This window comes from Pyrus communis, chromosome 6, assembly GCF_041283825.1.
Source record: "Pyrus communis isolate YQ-2024b chromosome 6, ASM4128382v1, whole genome shotgun sequence".
Lineage (NCBI taxonomy): Eukaryota > Viridiplantae > Streptophyta > Magnoliopsida > Rosales > Rosaceae > Pyrus > Pyrus communis.
In genome coordinates, this window is record NC_142570.1 from 10,510,314 (window position 1) to 10,524,338 (window position 14,025).

Sequence of the window (14,025 nt, forward strand, 5' to 3'; positions counted from 1 at the left end):
TTTATAAACATACTCTTGTAACTCTAAATTCTCTACTTATTTATTTCTCATTATAATTACTAAACTGTGAATCTAGTACACTTTAGTAACTGTAATTTTCTAGATCGATAAGATTCTTGTAACTCAAATGCCTAAGAGTGTTTCTTACGAAATCTCGACCCAAAACCACGTAAATTTCATCAGGGATAAGCTATATATATGGAAGCTACATAAGTACATAGAGTCGTTATTCATTCACCATTCCATGTCTCCCATGCATACAAATGCACACAATAGTAGACATGTATACGGCTTGCTCAACTAATCTCAATAACTCCCACACTGCTTCATTGAATGCGAAAATTTAAGATGAAGGTGCACTTTCCTCCAAGTTAGGTGAGAAATTCATGGGATTTTCCTCTAAAGCTCCATCGTTTCTAGACAGAGAGATTGACAGAAAGGTGATAATATAGGGTTTTGTTCATCTCCATTACTATTGAAATATATGGGATATTATATCCATACACGCTTATAATTAATTTATAAAAGTTTTACATAGGAAGGGTGGCCAACTATCTCCGCTAGTATTAATTATAAATTTTGACAGTTTCTAGATAATTTCTCTTGTATATGTGTGTGTGTATGTGTGTATGTGTGTATGTATGTATACATATGTATATGAATGATTAGACAGAAATTGAGAGAAAGTGAAAGGAAATTAATGGACTGAAAAGAAAGAAAAACAGAAACGAACCGCTTTTTCAGCCTTCCTAATTATTTCCCGGCCCCTCTTCTCCCCTCCTCTGTAGTGTTATAAGTGACATTTTTTCTTTTCCTTTCCTTTCATTCATTGCCTCACTCTCCATCTTCTTCTTCTTCTTCTTGTTCTCCTTCATCATGCACATTGTCGCAGAACCCTAATCCAGATCTCACATTCCAAACCCTAGCCTGCCAGATATTCATTTTTCTTCACAATTTATCTGGGATTTCTTTCGTCTTTCAGTTTCGATTCGGGTTTTTCATTTTGTTACTTAATTTTTCATGTTCTTGCTTGTCCGTCCATTTTTTCTTGGATCAGTTTAATTACTTGGGTCAGGGGTTAACTTTCGTATTACTGGGAAGTGAAGTGGTTTAAATATTTTCAAGCGGGGGCTTGCTAATCAGTTATTAGATGGAGGCATCAATGGCTTTAATGATCTTATCAGCCATAGCGGCGTATTTATTTTGGTTCAAGATGATCTCACGGTCAATGTACGGTCCACGTGTCTGGCCGGTAGTCGGCAGCCTCCCGGGTCTCATCCAGAACATGAACCGGATGCACGACTGGATCGCCGATAATCTCCGCGCGTGCGGTGGCACGTACCAGACGTGCACCTGTGCCATTCCCTTCCTGGCACGCAAGCAAGGGCTTGTGACTGTCACATGCGACCCCAAGAACTTGGAGCACATTCTGAAGCTTCGGTTTGATAATTACCCCAAGGGTCCTACCTGGCAAGCTGTGTTCCATGATCTGCTTGGTGATGGGATCTTCAACAGTGATGGTGACACGTGGCTGTTCCAGCGCAAGACGGCGGCACTGGAATTCACCACCCGAACGCTCCGCCAAGCCATGGCCCGTTGGGTGAGCCGAGCCATCGAACTTAGGTTTTGCCCGGTTCTTGAGACGGCTCAGAACGAAGCTAAGCCTGTAGATCTTCAAGATCTCTTGCTCCGGCTCACTTTCGATAACATATGCGGGTTGGCCTTCGGGAAAGACCCACAGACGCTAGCTCCGGGCCTTCCCGAAAATGAATTCGCAAATGCTTTCGACGGAGCCACGGAAGCCACGTTGCAACGCTTTATCTTGCCGGAAATCATTTGGAAGTTCAAAAAGTGGCTTGGGCTCGGAATGGAAGTCAGCTTGAACCATAGCCTCCATCGCATCGATAAATACCTATCCGCCATCATCAACGCGCGTAAGCTCGAGTTGGAAAGCCAGCAACAAGGTCTTTGCAATGGGACCCCACATGATGACTTGTTGTCTCGGTTCATGAAGAAAAATTCCTACTCCGACAAATTCCTCCAACAGGTGGCGCTCAACTTCATCCTAGCTGGACGTGACACGTCATCGGTCGCGCTGAGTTGGTTCTTTTGGTTGGTGATTCAAAACCCACAAGTTGAGGAGAAAATCCTTTCTGAAATTTGCACCGTTCTGATGGAGACACGTGGCAGTGATACTTCCAAGTGGGTGAAAGAGCCCTTGTTCTTTGAAGAAGTTGATCGACTGACATACCTTAAGGCCGCATTGTCCGAGACCCTAAGGCTTTACCCTTCCGTTCCACAAGACTCCAAGCAGACAATCAACGACGACATTTTGCCGAGCGGGACTTTTGTACCGGCCGGATCTTCAATCACATATTCAATCTACGCAATCAGTCGCATGAAGTTCATTTGGGGTGAAGATTGCCTAGAGTTTAAGCCGGAGAGGTGGTTGTCTTCTGATGGCAAAAAAATGGAGGCACAAGATTCTTACAAATTTGTATCTTTCAATGCCGGTCCCAGAATTTGCTTAGGCAAGGATTTAGCTTACTTGCAAATGAAGTCAATCGCGGCGGCGGTGCTGCTGAGGCACAGGCTCGCGGTGGTGCCAGGCCACCGGGTTGAGCAGAAGATGTCATTGACATTGTTCATGAAGTATGGCCTCAGGGTTAACGTGCACCCTAGAGATTTGACGCCTATTTTGGCAAATATAGGCAAGGGTGGCCAATGCGGAAAAGAAGATGTCGATATTGTGGTTTGAGAGGGCTGGCATGTGAATATGGTGAGCAGTACTTAATTAAGGTCAATGTCACATATGGCTCTTATAGTTCTAATATTATATCTTAGAATTAACACTCCTAAAATTCTCATTTTGCACTCCAAACTTTCTGTATTTAGAAAGAAAAATACACTTGTGAGGAGTGCCAAATGAAATTTTTAGAATGTCAATAACAGTTCTCTATATCTTATAATATTAGTAATATATATATATATATATATATATATATATATATATATATATGAGAAAAAAAATGGAGAAATTATGGAGTTTATTATGGACCTTATATTTTGAGTGATTCTATATTATTACGGTAAGCAAGACATTGATTGGTGGGAGACTTGAAACATAATTATGTATGTTTGTAGTGGACTTTTGGTCTATGTATCTACATGTCATATTTAATAAGAAATAAGAGAAATGAAGCTCAGTTTGTATATTACCCTTGCATTATTAAATGTGTCATTAATTAGATGAGTGTGGTTTAATCCACCAAGTATATGTACCGTACACGAATCGTGATTTTAATGCCACCCGTGACCGAATCGTGGTGTAATGTCACCCGTGACCAAATTGTGATATATTCTAACCTTTTATGTATCATTTACATTTAGGGTGCGTTTGTTGCACCAGACTGTCTCGGACTGGACTAGCTGCAGGGATTAAGCTGGATTGGCTTAGACTAGATTAAGTTGGATTAACTTAGTGATGCGTTTGGTGCAGTGTCGGACTAAAAAGTAGGATAATAAAATTTTCAACATGCAATTCACAAATCCGACACCAAATTAGCACAAACAACTCAAATTGGGTCCAAACAGGGACTCTTTCTTCTTTTTCGGAAATTACAAGCAGGGACTCTTTCTCCATGTCATTGTCCCTGGAGCCCTGGAGCACATTGCACATTGCACACTACACACACACACACATAACAATCTACTTGTAACCCATCAAATAGTCAACGCAACGGGTAGAATCCAATCAGTCCATAAAATTTAACAGATTGACAAACTCTAACACATAAACCTTAACTAAATCACATTATACAACCTGCAAAAACTCAACTTAAATTCTGAAATTCAACACCCTTCAATAAACCTAGATTCCATAAATAAATAACAAATAAAAAAACAGATGGAAAAATTTCAAAAGAACCAAAGAGAGTGAGAGACTTAAAGAGAGAGGGTTACTTCGATGGGGATCGAACGAGGGAAGAGGAGGGGCGATTTAGGTGGAGGGTGACCAGGATGCTGATGAGGGCAAGCAGGACGTAGAGATGAGGATGAGGAAGTAGGGCAAGGAGGGAGTAGGGAATGCAGGGAGTGATGGCGACGACTCTCTCTCGCAGGAAGAGCAAGGTTTTCTCTTGCAGGTGGTCTTACAAGTCCCGCCGAAATTGGGGTTCTTGGACAAGAACTCCTAATGAAGTCTTTAATCCCAGCGAGTCCCATCTAATCCCATTAAACCTAATCCTTGTGCAAACCAAACATGAAACTACACTAGCAATTAGTCTAGTCTAGTCCAATCCCTCCTAATCCGGTCAAACAAACACCCCTTTAGGACTTCAAAGTAGTGGGGTTTGCAGAAGCTTTTCACCTATGACTCTGTGCCATCTCCTTCCCCCAAGGTAAAGCGCCTAACCTCTGAAACCTCCTTTGCCATCGGCCACTTTGCTCAGGCTTGAGGTCGGTGGCAGCCTAGCCCTCCCTTCCTCGTCCTCCTCTATCTTCCTCGTTCGTCCACCCTATATTTTCATCCCTTTCGTCTATCTCTTCCTGTTTTTTCGCCCTTCTTCCTCTTCCTTTTTCTCCACCCTTGTTTCCTTTTTTTCTCCCCTTCTTTCGTTGTCTATCCTCCCGATTTCCCCATCTCCTCTTTCTCCTCCAGCTCCACCACAGTTTTTCCCTTTCCAAGCCACCAAGGTTGGAGATTTAGTTTATCTATTTATGCTTTTAGCTTTCGTTTGCTTTCTGTCTGAGCATTTTGTGTCTCAGGTTGCTTTAAGCTTGGTCTCAGTATTCCTTGAGTTTATCTCAAATCTATTTTCTTTGCCTTGTTCCTCTCCAATCATCGCTTCTCACCGTGAATCTCTTACCATCTACCCTTGCTGCTTCGCAAAATTTAAAGTGCTTTTTGCATTATTTGGTAGGATTATGGGAGCGCTTCCAATGTGGGTAACTTGCCTACCCCCATTTTCCGTTCATCCTTTTGGTTCTTTGGCCCTTTTTCCGGGTGGTGGTGATGGATCTGCGGTAGCGATGCGGCTGTGTTGGTGGAGGTGGCTGTCTATGGTTTTCGATTTGGTTGTTGCTATGGGTTGCTCACTTTGGGCCCTTCTCATTGTAATTTTCGTTTATGGTGTTGGGCTTTTGCTTGGCTTTTCTGGACTCTTTTTTGGAGTTGTCCTTACTTTGTATTAGCTTTCTCTTTAATGAATTATACTTTGTTTGTCCAAAAAAAAAAAAAAAGTGTCATTTACATTTAAGAGGCAAAATATTCTTGGAAATTTTAATTTATTATGTGCTTAAAATTGATCTGGTATGACATATTAACGCGATGGTTTAGACAGAAGCTCCTCGATTGTGCTCTCTAGAAAGTTTTTACAAAGTCATGAAGTAGCAAAAAAGGGTATTCACAAAAGAGTTTGACAAAGGTTATTAATATAAAACAAAGTTAACAGTGTTTAAATAATTCTATGGACCACAGGACCACTAGTACTATATATAGTGAAGTGCTCACTTCAACCAAAGCATATCGTTATATCATAAAATAAAATCAAAAGGACAAAGAAAGGAAATCGAAGCAGACTTGGAAGATTAAAACATCACAATAGGCGTAGAGCTACAGGAGGAATATAGAGTACTTGAATACGTACAGATCTGCCAAATCTAAACAACAAATACTATTTCAACATAATTTCATTACTTGGAACTATTTAACCTAATTGATTACAGCACTGTCGCTATATAAACTCGACGTCACGACGAATGGAGAAGGGAAATTAACTAACTAGTTACAACTAGTTAATTCCGAAATTAGTTGCAAGGTAAAATTATTCTTGATCATGAACCAGACATGCCCCTTTAAGTACAGAGAAAGTAAACATGAATTTGGAAGGTGTGGGAAGTGGCGAAGTCAGAATATGTCAGGGGAGGGGCGAACTTCAAATGTCCAAGTTCAAAAAAATGGCACATTCAAATCCTTTTATATAGTCATGTCTTCCATAACTTATTAAAACAAACAAAAGCATGCAAGGATTTAGCATTGTTTTTTCTTGTAGTATCGTTTTATCACGTAACAGGATGGTGGAAAAAAAACTCTTTGACTCTCAGACCATACTAATATGACTAACAACTAATCAAACCAACAATTCAATTAATCAATACCAATAATCACTACAAATATTTAATAAATAAAAACTCAATTCGACTAATCAATATGAATAATAATATAACTTATTCAATAATTCAATTAATCAATCAATAATCAATAACCATATTAATTTATTACCCTATGATTCAATACTAATTAAACAAAAAATCGAATTAAATAGTTAATTAGGATTTGAAAAATAAAAAATTTACCTAAAATTGGGAAGGATGGCGTGGCGGCTGGATGACGACTGAAATGGAAGTTGGCATGGCGGTTGGAATGGAAGGGCCGACGGAACGGGTTGGGTTGGGTGTTCAGACTACTACCGTGGCTTTTGGTGATTGCTGGGAATTGGGGCTCTGATGGAAAATGGGGTAATGGCTAATGGGAACGCTGCACAGCAGCAAAGGCCAGAAACCAAACCCTGCTGCAGTAAAACAGGTTGGGTTGGGTGTCCTTTTTGTTTTAATAAAGCAGTAAAACGGTGTCGCTTTGCTTAAATAAATATTTTTTCTTTTATGAATCAAACCCTGCTGCGCGCAGGGGGTGCTGCACAGCAACAAAGGTCAGAAACCACCGTACTTTCCAGTTTCTGGGCGAAACAAAAGGACGTTCCTGGGCTTGTTTTCCGGCGAGCGGAAGGGCGACGGCCCCCCCTCCCCCCTATGTAGCTTTGCCACTGGGTGTAGGTGTGTACAAACCAAGTCTAATTTCATCACCTTCTTTCAATTCCCTCCTCTTCACAAACTCTTGGTTCCAATCTTCATCGAAAACGTAACTCTTGGCCGGCGATTCCATTCGATGCTTGGAAAACGTGTTGCAGCCATGAACCGTACGACTTGTGCACCCGCTTTGGTCTTGACCCTTTGGGCAGTCTTGTCGCCCAAGCAAGAAAAAATGAGGTTCTTGACAAAATTTGTTTCCAAGATCAGCAAGTTTCCGAGATCACTGGCTTGGAGGGTTTTCTTGGTTTCCCAAGCGTCACGCGGGCTCAGGCGGGAAAACATTGCAGTTTTTTTTTTCTTAGATCACCCTTCTTGTTGGTGTTATGATCATCCAAGGCTAGTTTCTCGCGTTTCGGATTAGGGCACTCTGCCTCTGGTTTTCTCTTCTTGTTTATCGTCTAGAAAGTCAACTCTGTTGAAGCTTCCTCTTCTGGGCATGGAGGAGCTGCTTCCATTGTTGAGAGAGAGATAACTTATGGTTTTTTTTCGGTCGATGATGTGTTTGTAATACCCTTTTATCAGTATTTATACAGATTTTCAAGAAATATGTTTTAAATCAGGAAATTTTTCCTTGCTGGCCAAGTAATTGACTTTCATAACATTACCCTTTTTAAGCATAGATGGAGGAAGAAAAAAGTCTCCTGTTGTGGATTGGATTTTAGCCAAGAGTTCGTACGAAGCCTAATTGGCTTCTGGGACACTTTTACCCTTCCGTAACTAGGAAACAATAATGTTTTACTTTACAATTTTTTACTTTCTTTCCTTATGTAACTAATGGCCCAAGTAAAATGAGAGCAGTAACCTAAGATACAATGGGAGGCCATCACAAACATAGGCCCAAAGGTTGCAAAAACAAAAGAACCCTTACCTCAACCTGCATAAACTAGATTGCCGCCGGTGTCACATCTTCGGAGGAAGCCAAACTCCGAACCGAGAAAGTAGACACCAGATCCAAGTCCCCTTCATGAACCCCTGCAAATATATACAAACAAAGTATCATACGGGTAGAGAGTGAGGCTAAGAAGGTATGTAAAATACCCAATACTTGGCCTCGATGGGGATTCGGCATAGGCATGCCGGTTGGGAAAAGGAAAGTGAAGGAGGGTAGTAGATTTGGTATCCAATTCTTGATCGGAGCCCGCCTATCTGAGTATACGGTGGGATGGAGTATCACAACTAAGGAGGAGAGAAGACGGAAAATTAAAAGACAGAAAGCAGTAAAAGTGGGCAAAAGACGCTGGATAAGGGGCATGGAGCCCAAACTTAAGACAAGCTCAAGGGATAGTTGAGACTTGACTCAGGAAGAACTGAGATAAACTCGGGGAGAATCATGAATAAAACAAAAGAATGAGACTGGAAAGAGGAGAGGAAGATATGGATGCAGAGGAAATGAGAGGGGAGGAAAAAGAAGAAAACGGTAAATGAGGGAAGAAGAAGACTGGAAAGAGGAGGAAGTAGCAGGTTGTTGCCTACCCCGAGCAAGCGTAAGGGGCGGTGGCTAAAAGTTGAAGCTGGAGATGAGGCTCTGGATCTGGGTTTCTAGAAAGGGAAAATGTGTTACTCGAATTGTACTGTTTAACAAGTTTTAAAAACGTTATCAGAGAATAATAAGTGTACAATTGCTAGAGAAACCTCATTTGAAAAAGGAAGAAGAAAGAGATATAAATATTGAGATATACATAGGTGAAACATATTTCAGATATATAATTGAAAAACATCAGTTTTTATTGAATAACACAATAGAGGGTTACAGTGCCAAAGAAAATGAGATTCATTGGCTCGTTACCTGGTTTGAATTGGTGAACTTGTAAACCTTATTATGACTGTCCGTCATTTAGTTGTACGCATGTTCATAGTCGAGGAATGTACGTACACAACTTCTGCTTGGTATTAATTGTTACAGGATGATACTCGTATTCCAAGAAGCATATGCAAGCAATTCCTGGTTGGTTTCGAAAGAGGCCATATTCTGTTCTTTCAAAGTCGCGCGCAATTCTATGGTGATGCAATCACTTACATCCACCAACGTCATCGTGTTTTTCATTTCTCGGTTACTAGGGATGTCCATCCAGGATGGTCTTCCCCTCCAAACTTGGCTGAGTGGATAGGAAACCTGCACCAACTTGAGTTACAATAACTATCCATATCCTCATTTTGGATGCACTTAACAAATTCCATAGAGAATTGAAATACATCATTCCCCTTATTCCATTAGCATAACGCACCTTAAATTCCTCAAAGCCTTTCCTCTACTTAGCAACCAAGTTTTGAATATCATCGTGATCTTCATCACTTCTTCTGTCTTTACTACAAAATAACCAACAACATTTCCCAATACATCTTCTATCGAAGGCTGAACCAATATATATATTCCTTATGTTCACAATTTGACACCAGATGGATGGCCTTACAAAACTCAAGTTTGATCTTGATGCTTCCATCGCGGATTTCTAAATGAGAACGGACACAACTTCGATGCGGGTAGGATTTGGCACGGTGGAACTTGCAGTTTTGGTCTTGAGAGCAACAATCTTTGGAGCATTAATTTAACACAAACGTTTTCTGAGTCACATAGCTTTCTTGGACAACTTGCATGGAAGGTTTGTCCAATGAGTTGAGGAAATCCAGTGGTAGAAAAAGTGATGCTAGAGCATCAAATTCTGATACAGGCACTATATCACTAGTAGTATTGGAGCCAAGGGCAATTGCAGCCCAACTTTTAAAGAATCTGCTGGTTATAAACGCATTAGCTACCTTATGCAAAATAGCAATCCCGATCACCATGTCACCATATACAAAGAAGTTGGCTTGGACTAGGAGAAGTTAGTGTTGAGAATATCAATCCCGCATTCAGATTTTACACATGTAATTATGTTATCGGAGAGTTCTTTTATTAACTCGTAAGCTATGTAATGGTACACTTGCCATTAGCTCATAGGCTAGATACAATGGAAGGCTGAGGTTGATTGAGTTTGTTAGTTCTCTCTCTCCCCTCCAACGGTTCTTTTTGTACTGATGTTGAGCTTATATGTTCAGTGTGATGAATGAGAATCCTAGCTGCAAAAGTTATATTCTCTCTGCGACAAACCCTCTGTGTATCCATTCTTTCTTCTTTATTTTTCACATCATACGAGAATTATAGCTTACATTTTGAATTACATTTATGGTAATCAGAGTTTGAATTTTAAGATGGCCTCAGAGCCTGTTTTGATTTGAAATCTGGACGTTGGTTCAAGAACAAAAATCTTGAGCTAGTGATTTGAGTCTAACATGGCTGTATCTAGAGGGATTGAACTGGAGGCATCAATATTCAATAGGGATAACTTCGATTTCTAACAAATCAAAATGAAAACCATCTTCCGATCTCATGAGCTCTAGGACTTGGTTAAGAATGGGTTTACATCGCCAGAAAAGAAAGATGAAGACCTCTCCGCTGATGAAAAGAAGCTATTGAGAGAGAACATAGTCAAAGATGCTTGAGCACTTGGAATCATCCACGGTGCTGTATCCGATCAAAATTTTCTTCGGATGCCAATAAAGAAACTGCTAAGGCTGCTTGGGACATCCTCAAGCAAGAGTTCAATGGTGATAAAAAGTGAAGTTAGTCAAGCTTCAAGGACTCAAGCATGAATTTGAATATCCACGAATGAGTGATGATGATTCTGGCATGAATTTGAATATCCACGAATGAGTGATGATGATTCTCTTTCTGTTTATTTGGTTAAAGTGTTTGATCTCATTAATCAGATGAAAACTAATGGCAAGGAATTAGTAATCAACGAATTGAGCAAAAATTGTTCTTCAACAAATAAAAATATAAGATGATACAATCATATCAGTAAGGAAAGAACTAATTTACATGAAATCATCCTTAACTAAGAATCTTGAGATTATAGGAATATAAAAAAATTAACACTCTCAAGTTAGTGCATATATGTCGCACATGCCCAACTCGTGCAAAAAACTTGAAAACTTATGACTTGAAATAGCCTTTTTAAGGATATCTGCTAACTGATCTTCCGTTCTTATGTTGGTACTTCATTTATTTTCCCTTCTAATTTTTCTTAAATGAAGAATCGATCAAGTCTAACATATTTTATCCTATCATGTTGTACCGAATTATGTGCAATGTCATTAGCAGCTTTATTATCACAAAATAGTTGCATGGGATGATCATGCTTTATACCTAATCGCTTGACAAAAGTTTAAGCCACAAAATATCACAAATCCACAAGGTCATACCTTTGTATTCAGCTTCTGCACAACAATGGGCAACCACATTCTGTTGCTTACTTCTCTAAGTAACCAAGTTACCTCCAACAAATGTCAAGTAACCTGATGTTAAGTGCCTATCATCCACCGAACCTACATCAGTATAACTTTCAATTCTAAAATGGTTATTCCTTTTAAACAAAATTCCTTTGCCCGGACTTCCCTTCAGATATCGCAAAATCCTCATTACTGTATTCATATGTTGTTTTCCAAGGTCGTGCATGTATTGACTTACAACACTCAAGGCATAAGCAAGGTCTGGTCTTGTGTGTGCTAAGTACATTAAATGACCTATTAACCTTTGGTATCTCTCTTCATCAACTAGTACTAGATTAGGATCAACACTAAGCTTCAACCCTTCCTCCAATGGTGTAGCTACTGGCTGACAAGCTGACGTGCCAGTTTCATGCAGTAAATCAATAATATGTACTTCCTTTAATACAAGAAAATTCCAGAACTGCTTCTCGATACCTCAATTCCTAGAAAATATTTTAGGGATCCAAGGTCATTCATCTTAAATTCTATAAACAGGTATCTTCGCAAGGTCGCACGCTCTTCCAAATCATTCCTTGTTACCACCATGTCATCTACATACACAATGAGTGTAGTTAGCTTCCATTTCGTTTTTCAGAAACAAAGTATGATCCGAGTTACTTTGTCTGTAGCCAAAGGTTCTCAAAGACTTTGTGAATCTTTCAAACTATGCTCGAGGGGACTGCTTCAAACCATACAAAGATTTCTTCAACTTGCACACCTTTCTTTTGTACTTATCTGGAGCGTTACATCCTGATGGAAGATCCATATAAATCTCTTTTGTCAAATCTCCATGCAAGAAGACATTCTTCACGTTGAACGGTTGTAAGGGACATACCTTTATAAAACACGAACTGTGTTGATCTTGGCCATAGGGGCAAATGTATATGTATAGTCGATTCCATATTTTTTTTAGTGTACCATTTCGCCACCAATCTTTCCTTAAAGCGATCCACCGTCTCATCAGCTTTGTACTTCATAGTATAAACTTATTTACATCTAGCTGGCAAGTCTGTGATCTTCTAGTTACTATGCATTCATCTATGCAAGTCTGTGATTAGTTTCGTAAATAATTTTAGGAATACCTTGGTTGACATAGTCAGGGAAACGATGTGGAGGTGGTGCATCTGGGATCGAAGATGATTGCTTATAGGTATGGGGCTCAAGGGTGGTGAGACTGACTGTGAGATGGCTGGTGGCACTGAGTTGTCTGGCGATGAGGATGGCAGTGAGGTTTCTTGCATCGGCTCATCCCTTTTAAGGTTTTCAACATTGTTTTCATGTGAAAGATCACCACTTGTCTCCAAGGTATTACCACTTAATTCCAAGTCATTCACAACAATATTTTCTTGTGAATGATCACCATTGGTTTCTAAGACATCACCAGTTAAATCTAAATCATTCACAATATCTATATCCAAAATAGTATAATCAAGAGTTTGAACTTCTGTCTAATTCTCCCCCCTAAAGTGAAAACCCGGGATTGGCAAAGTACATATCAGTCTCATGAAATGCAACATCTATAGTGACAAACAACTTTTCGACGGATGGTGATAACATTGATATCCTTTTTTATTTAAGGCATATCCTACAAACACTATGTGGCCCAAAGTTCAAGCTTATTTCTTTATTGTTTATGGAGATGAATGAATGTTCCATAGCCAAACACATGAGGTGAAAGATTAGGGACTGTAAGAGCTTCAAAATGTGAGGATAGAGCTTGAAGTGGTGTTTGAAAATCAATTGATCGAGATGGAACACGATTAATGAGATACGCGATTGAGGTAAGAACTTATCTCCAATAAGATAAGGGAAGACGTTCCTTAAGCAAGATAGCATGAACAACCTCCAGAAGCTGATGGTTATTTCGTTTTACAACCCTATTTTATTGTGAAGTAAATGGACATGTGGTTTGATGAACAATACCATGATGATCAAGGAAGGCATAAAGTTCAGAGTTCACATACTAGCTACTATTATCACTTTTGAGGACCTATATTTATGACTTATACTGTACTTGCACCATTTTGTGGAAACGTTGAAACAAATAAGGAACTTCACTTTTGGACTTCATCAAACAAACCTAAGTTGCAATCATCAATAAAAGTAACAAACCAATGAGCCCCACCAAATGTAGTAGTTTTACAAGATCCCAAAACATCAGAATGAATGATCATAAATGGAACTGGACTTTTATTCAAACTTGACAAAAACGAAGTACAATGACTTTTAGATAGTTCACAAACACCAAGGCGACGATGCCACAAGCAAACCTCCAAAACTTTTTTCCTCTCCTTTTGAGATCATTCCATGACAAATGCTTGAGTAAACATTCAGATACTGTTCGATGTTAGCTCCAACTAGTAGAGCCTCCCCTTTCTAACACCATAACCAATCGTCTTGCAAGTTTGAATGTCCTTAAAAATACAAAAAGAAGGCAAAAAAATTACAAGACAATGTAGGGCGATAGTTATTTGAGTAACAAATGACAAACTATAATCAAGGGAAGGAACAACAAGTACGGTATCAAGATTAAGGGTATCAAAAATGAAGAGCACCTCCCCCAATAATGGGGGCAGCATTATTGTTGGCAACCCTCACGAAAGTTTTGTTGGACGGTTTTAAGGCTTGTACCTGTTTAGGATCACAAGTCATATGTTCAGTATCATCATAATCAGTTCTATGCCTTATCTGTAATGTATAAACTTGGAAAGCCTTACAATTGGTCATACTTTCCTGTCTTGTTCGGTTAGATTGATTTTGATGGACACAAGCCACTGATGTCATTGCGCTAAGTGAGTTAAGCGGAACGGGAAAGAATGATGGAGCCTAAATTTGTAATCAAATCAA

General features: G+C 39.6%; 2 pseudogenes across 1 annotated transcript; one reads left to right on the forward strand and one right to left on the reverse strand.

The window, feature by feature from the left end:
* The first annotated feature begins 482 nt into the window (after positions 1 to 482).
* On the forward strand, positions 483 to 3,213 carry LOC137711008 (cytochrome P450 86A22 pseudogene; annotated as a pseudogene). The gene has a single exon (XR_015963597.1). The product of XR_015963597.1 is annotated as a cytochrome P450 86A22 pseudogene (transcript).
* Positions 3,214 to 8,767: 5,554 nt separating this feature from the next.
* Positions 8,768 to 9,687, reverse strand: LOC148696278 (BAHD acyltransferase At5g47980-like; annotated as a pseudogene).
* Between the last annotated feature and the right edge of the window lie 4,338 nt (positions 9,688 to 14,025).